The sequence below is a fragment of the Mytilus californianus genome, unplaced genomic scaffold (genome assembly GCF_021869535.1).
Source record: "Mytilus californianus isolate M0D057914Y unplaced genomic scaffold, xbMytCali1.0.p SCAF_2, whole genome shotgun sequence".
Taxonomy (NCBI): Eukaryota; Metazoa; Mollusca; class Bivalvia; order Mytilida; family Mytilidae; genus Mytilus; species Mytilus californianus.
Window position 1 is genome coordinate 87,801,489 of NW_026262668.1, and position 7,622 is coordinate 87,809,110.

The following is a 7,622-nucleotide window of genomic DNA, read 5'->3' on the forward strand; positions in this document are numbered from 1 at the left end:
AAAAAAACCAATCCTAGTCTATCATTGACATTATAATTGATAAATAAAATTCAAACTTGATCTGTAACTTGTCATGATAAAACAATACACCAAAAATCAAATCAATATCTTCAAGCACAAGAAAACAAGTGTGGAAAACTGATTTGCCAGACTGACGGAGTGCAAACCTAAAGTCCCCTTCCTGTGAATTTAGCTCGAACTGAAAATTCTTGCTTTTTTACCTTTTAAATAAATCCTTACATTTTCAGCTAGCAATAAACCTGACTTCCAAATAACCTTGCATTTTGTATGATCAATATATGATTGAGATAGCTGTAGAGTTTTATTAAAATCCAAGTTAATTTGAAAAAGTTATATAGGGAGCTACCATTTGATTTTTAGGGGGGGGGGGGGGGGGGGCTAGGATGAAATTTGAAAAAAATAGGCAGGACAGGAGTTTTGAGTAAAAAAAAGGGCAGGATGAGACACTTGCAAAAAAAAAAGTCAGGCCACACTTAAAAATATTTTGGTTTGCCCAAACCCTACCCAAAGGTAGAGACAGTGGGTAGGTAGGTAGGCATTTTCTTTTTTTTTTCGGTAAAGAGTAATTGAAGTGTCAGATGATTTTTAGTCTTCATGCCTATCTGATTAAAAAAAAAACTTTTTCACATCAGGACAATAAAAGATTTTGAGTAGGCAGCTATTATATGGGTAGATAGGGTTAGGGCAAACAAACATATTCTTTTTTATGGCCTCAGGATGACAATTTAGGTAAAAAAAAAAGTCAGGATAAACTTTAATAAAAAAGGCAGGACCGAATAGAGTGAAAAATAAAAAGGCAGGACAGATAAAAAAAAATGCAGAACAAAATTTTTCATTATAGCCCCCCCCCCCCCCCACCATAAAAATCAAATGGTAGCTCCCTTAGTCCAAAATGAAAATTCTAGCTTTTTTTACCTTTTAATCAAATTTTTAAATTTGAAAGCAATAAACTAAATTATCAATAACCTGTCTTTTTTTAAGATCAATATATACTTGACATAGAAGGGCTGCAGAAGTCATATGCAGAATATAGTGGCCCTATTGCTTCAAAGTGTCTGCAAAATAGACCAAAATCATAAATAAAAAATCATGAAAAAGGTCAAGGTCAGAAAAAATGCCTGTGTCGGACATGTTCACCTTAAAATCATTCCATACACCAAATGTAGAGGCCTAATTGCTAGTTTGAGAAATAGACTTAACCACAACAACTAAAGATTGAACCATGAAAAAGAGGTCAAGGTTCGATGAAAACTGCTAGTCCAAAATGCACATGTACATCTAACAATTATTCTATACACCAAATATAGTTGACCTATTGCTTATAGAATCTGACATACAGACTTGACCATAATACATTTGTAAAGTGAAAATTTCAAATGAGAAAAAAAAGCAAAATTTTTAATCAAGCAGTCACTGAACCATAAAAATTAGGTCAAGGGCAATGGACATTTGTTGGACAGAAACTTAGTGACTACACATATAAGGTACACAAAAAATGTATCTGTGTACAAGGTATAAAACATCCAGGTCATCTATCTTCTGAAATATCAAACTTTATTCAAATAGTTTATGCTGCTGCACGATTATGCTGATTGTAATCCCTAAGTGTCACATTTTGCAACAATGGTCTCAGGTGACACAAAAACTATTTCATTAAATTCAATCACATTTCAAGTGCCTGTACCAAGTATAAACCCTGTTGTATACTTGTAGTACATGTTGCATGGCCTACAGTTTTTATTTTTTTATTTTTAGAATTGTGTATTAAATGCATATGACAGATCTATATAAAATAGATGTGGTACATTTTTGTACATGCAGTGATGTGATGTACATGTACATGAATGAATATCACAGACACAATGAACAAGATATTTCTGCTGAATTTATTCACTACTTTTATAGACACATTAAAGACTAGAGCTTGACATATTGCATAGACAATTGCCTTTCCCTCTATTGAAGCCTTATATATACATGTAGGTTTTATTCTAGATGTCATTTAATTATTTTTTGCTATTTTAGTTGCTGTCGGTCTATTACAAAGCAGGGTTATTATTCACATCATATAAACATATTCTTGTCCTGAATATGCATATTAATTTGCCACTGGACTGTAAGCAGCTATCCATCATCATCATCATCATCATCATCATCATCATCATCATCATCATCATTAACATATATATAAACGTTTCATGTATAGTATCTCTTCTTGTTCATATGTAAACTTTGACCTACTGCTTTATATACATTGTGTAGAATCTGAGAAATAGAATTAACCACAATATATATTAATTTGCACAAAAAATAACCTTAATCACTGATGGGTAAAATGAGGTTGGGGTCACATGAACACGGTCTTTTGTTTAATTTTATTTTTACCTAATGTGTATACCTTAATTTTTTATTTAGATATCTGTAGACTTATAAGTTGAAACAAGAGTGCACACGCTGAAATGTCTCGCCTACATGTACTATACTGACCATTGATTTTATGTTGATAGTCCTACTTGTAAAGTTTTACTACAAGTATCACATTAACATTTATGATCCAAGAAAATGAGGTCAAGGTCAGATAAACCCAGGCGGAAATACATGTACACCTTTAATACAATCATTCCATACACAGAATATAGATGACCTATTGCTTGTAGTATAAAACAAACAGACCAAACCAGGAAATTCCATATGGACCAATGAACCATGAAAATGAAGTCAAGGTCAGATGATACCTACCAGACATACATACACCTTACAATCATTCCTTACACCAAATATAGTTGACATATTGCTTAAAGTTTAAGAGAAACAGACCAAAACACAAAAACTTAACATTGAGCAATGAACCGTGAAAATTAGGTCAAGGTCAAATAAAACCTGCCAGACTGATATGTACATTGTAAAATATTTCCATACACCAAATATAGTTGACCTACTGCATACAGTATTAGAAAAACAGACCAAAACACAAAAACTAAACTAGTACCACCTGACCACTGAACCATGAAAATGAGGTCTCAGATGACACCTGCCAGCTGGACATGTACATGTACACCTTACAATCATTACATACATGTACACCAAATATAGTAGACCTATTGCTTATAGTATCTGAGATATGGACTTGACAATGAAAACTTAACCTTATTCACTGATCCATGAAACGAGGTCGAGGTCAAATGAAAACTGTCTGACAGGCATTAGGACCTTGCAAGGTACGCACATACCAAATATAGTTATCCAATTACTCATAATAAGAGAGAAATTAACATTACAAAAAATCTGAACTTTTTTTTCAAGTAGTCACTGAACCATGAAAATGAGGTCAATGACAATAGACATATGACAGACGGAAACTTCATATCATAAGGCATCTACAATGTATATACAAAGTATGAAGCATCCAGATCTTCTACCTTCTGCAATATTAAGCTTTTAAGAAGTGAGTTAACGCCGCCGCATCACTATCCCTAATTACACAAAATTTAGATTATTTTTTAACTTTTGTGATAAAATGGTGATACATGTATGTGCTCAGTTGATACAACATTTTACAATTTTCATGCATCTTGGGACTCGCAAGTTTTGAAAATGATGAGTCCAGACTGATTATGATGAGTCCAGGACTCGCCTTAGTGAGAACCCGGGGCTCGACAAAAAAATTGAGAGACAAGTTGAACCCCGTCTGACAACACATGTAAACCTTTGATCCCATACATGTATACCAAATATAGTTATGGTATTACTTATAATATGCCACAAATTCACTTGATAAAATCATTACACATGTAGTTTTTTAAGGAGCACTGAACAATGAAAATGGAATAAGGACAATGGACATATGTCTTGACAGAAACTTCTAAACATACATGACATAAGGATTCCTTATACATTATCATGATTATGATTTTAAGTATGACAAATCCATGATTTCTACCCTCTGAAATATAAAACTTCATATAAATAGTAAATGTTGTTGTCCGATTAGCATTTCATGTCTTGCATGTCTTGTATTCTGAAACTTTTGTCACAGACAGGACATAACTGGAGACCTTGGAGGAATTAAGCCTACTTATACATGTTATAAGCCTCATGGTGATAGTCATTAATTTATCTGGAGGAAAATGAAAAAGGAAGATACAAAAAGTGAAGGTAGACTAGTCTTCAGTTCCAGAACAGACATAGTTGTCAGAATTTTTTTTTTTAATTATCTGGTTTATCCGTTCAAATAAAGACAGAAGAAATCTATCTATTACTAAAATATAACTGTTCTGAACTGCATTTTATTTAATGAACATATAGCACTGTCAACATGTACAATGTACCTGACAACAACCAAGCAACAATCTTTTAGTTCACAAGTACAACAGCTTGATCCATATGTGATCCAAAATGTGCAGAATGCTATTATGGTGGGAGGTTCAAATTCACTTTATACTTCTCTACTTTGAATATTATATCCTATATCACCTTCATTGCTGGTGATCATCATGTCATGTACATGTAGAACTTATTTTTAAACTTCTATTGGAAACCAGATTGGTCAAATATGTCTTCATAACGAGTTGAAAATATGGAATGTCTTGGACTAGGTACCGTGGCTTCCAAAGATTTAAAGATTGTCTGATGGTCTTAAATCTGTATGGTATATGACTGTTACATGTATAAATGAAAAAGTCTTTTATATCTTTGCTTTTGTACAGACATCATTGACATTTATATTAGCAAACAATTTGCATTTCCTGGCATATCTATTTGTTTGGCGGCTGAACATTTCCAAATGCATGTTTCATGTTTTTCACATCCTTTTTAGTTTTCTGATGAAAATGCTGTTGCTTCCAGTTGATACAGATTCTATAGCTGAGCCTGTTTCTGGCCATTTCTTTATGTCTAGCATGTGTGTGAATTATTCACAGTGACTCTAAATTGCATTTCCCCAAACTTTCTGTGTCTGATTCCTTTCCATGAAGCTATATAGACCAGGGAAGAATGTCTGCTCCTGAAATATCAATTTAAATATATTTATGGAATATTCTGATTTCAAAACAATGCTGACTTCATCATAAAGCTTATTTAAGATTATTTAACATCCGTTTCAGAGGAACTCATTTAATTTTTACTAGCTTTTCCAGACTAAAAGATGAAGAAAAAATGTACATGCATGTTTGTTTAGGGTTTCCCTACCTACATGTACATGTACATACCCTGTTACTTAATACTAGTGTTTATTCAAACACATTTTAATTGATATGTTCCTCTGGTTAATGACAGAATGTTTTATTGTCCTTAAATAAATGTTACTTACAGATATACATGTAGGTTATCTAAAAGTAAATTTATAAATTGACACTGTGAATCCATTTCTAGGATCCACATCTTCTTATCTTTGAACATTTTTTGGGGAAATAAAAACACTGGCCCTTGAGTAATCCTTTTTGGGATTAGTCCTTGAGGTGTGGATTCCCTAATCAAATTTGTACGTACATGTATTAATTATCAGAATCTGTACACAAATCTTTAAACTTGTATTTCATTTCATTTCACATTTTTTACTTTTTGTTTAGCATCATCATTTCCAGACATTAATCTTATAAGATACCTATTGATTTTGTTTGATGGTTGGTTGTTTTCTGAACAATTTAACATACATGTATGTACTATGATAGAGATAGCCTCGTCTGTCTTGTTCTTCTATATATTGATCAAGTATATGTATTGGACATGTTGAATTTAAAGATAGATCTAGAGTATTCTATCAGTCAAGAGCATAATTACTTAATCAAGTCTTCAAAATTATTTATACTAGTAATGTTACAAATAAAAACAAAGCAGTGGCGGACCCAGAAATTTTCTTCATAATGGGGGCCTGTACAGCCATGCTTCAGTGATTCCCTATATAAACAACCATTTTTCCAAAAAAAGGGGCCTGAGCCCCTTGAGCTCCCCCTCTAAATCCACCTCTGCAAAGTTACTCAATCATGTACATGTAGTTAAAGCTAAATATTTGAGTATGAAAGACTACAATAAATGGGGAATGTGTCCATAGGACACAGATGATGCCCACTCTTGCAGATCATATAAAGTTATAAAGCGACATAACTGAAGAACGGTAAAAGTGATGCTACCCAAATTTGTGCTTGATCTGAGTTTTATTGGTAATAAGTATTGTGTATAAGTTTCATAACATTTGGTTGAGGCAAACTAAAGTTAGAGAATGGAAATGAAAAATTCAGCAATTTTACCATTTGTTCTGGAATGTTTAAAGTAACACTTTTTGCCTCTTTCAACTGATTTTTATAGTTCGTTCTTATATTGTACTGTTACACCACTGCCCCAGGTTAGGGGGAGGGTTGGGATCCCGCTAACTTGTTTAACCCCGCCACATTCTGTATGTATGTGCCTGTCCCAAGTCAGGAGCCTGTAATTCAGTGGTTGTCGTTTGTTTATGTGTTACATACTTGTTATTCGTTCATTTTTTTGGTACATAAATTAGGCCATTAGTTTTTCTGACTGTGCGATATGGGTCTTTGCTCATTGCTGAAGGCTGTACGGTGACCTATAGTTGTTAATTTCTGTGTCATTTGGTCTCTTGTGGAGAGTTGTCTCATTGGCAATCATACCACATCTTCTTTTTTATATGTACATAAACAGGATGAAGTTATTTTTCTCACAAAGCATTAAACTAATATTTAATGAACACTGAAACACTAATTATCATTCTGACCCACTGTAGCCGAGTCCAAGAATAGTGAACAATTAATTTCTTTCTTGGCAAAAAATTTCCCCTAACAATTATCTGGAGCACCACATGATATCAACAGGTATCAGTGTGTGACAGAAGTAAAAAAAGTATGCTGATATTAAAACTTCTTCTGCATGTGCTGGCATAAGTATACATGTATATCTTTGCAAGTACACAGTAGAATATCATTAATAAGATGACATTATGATTTATATACTATTTCCAATGAATTTAGATTTATCTGATCCCATATCTTCATTGACTTTGTAAATTATAATTTTTTGGTAGGAGAATTAGGAGAATGAAGACTTGCAAATTATGTATTTTCTGGGATATTGTCATGTTTTTTTAAAGTACACTGTGAATCCTCCACAAATATTTTTTTTTAATAAACACTCGAGAAGTTGCCCAATGATGGAAAAATGTCAACCTTTAATAATACTCTATTTTCGAGAATTTACCTTTGAATGCAGACTTGATTATCGCCATATCGGGTAGCAGATATCTGGTATGTAAACTCTTTCCATAGCCCGTTTGAAGCATGTTGGAAGCCTGACCATGCAATCTTTGATTTCCAAAATTTTTCTCTTCTCAAATTTCAATTCTTTCACTTTGTACTAAGGCAAAATTTCAGTTAATGCATTTTCTATGTTGTTTTTCCATTTCTACGTCGCCATCTTCAACATGTTCCTTGGTCGCGTTTATAAGGAGCATTCTGATTGGTCGATATAAATACTTTCTGGGGTCAAATATTACGTTATATAAGGTCACAAAAGTGAAACCTTGTAGGGTAGTTGTTAGATCTTCGTATGTAGTATAACGTAGTATAACGAAATCCGAGATCTATATTTTAATT

At 33.1% G+C, this 7,622-nt stretch overlaps 1 long non-coding RNA gene across 1 annotated transcript; it reads right to left on the minus strand.

Moving 5' to 3' along the window:
• Window positions 1–4,270: 4,270 nt before the first annotated feature.
• On the minus strand, window positions 4,271–7,622 carry LOC127728424 (uncharacterized). Its single transcript, XR_007994114.1, has 2 exons — window positions 7,228–7,622; window positions 4,271–5,023 (listed from the first exon to the last, which is right to left on the minus strand). It is a non-coding gene; the product is annotated as an uncharacterized LOC127728424 (long non-coding RNA).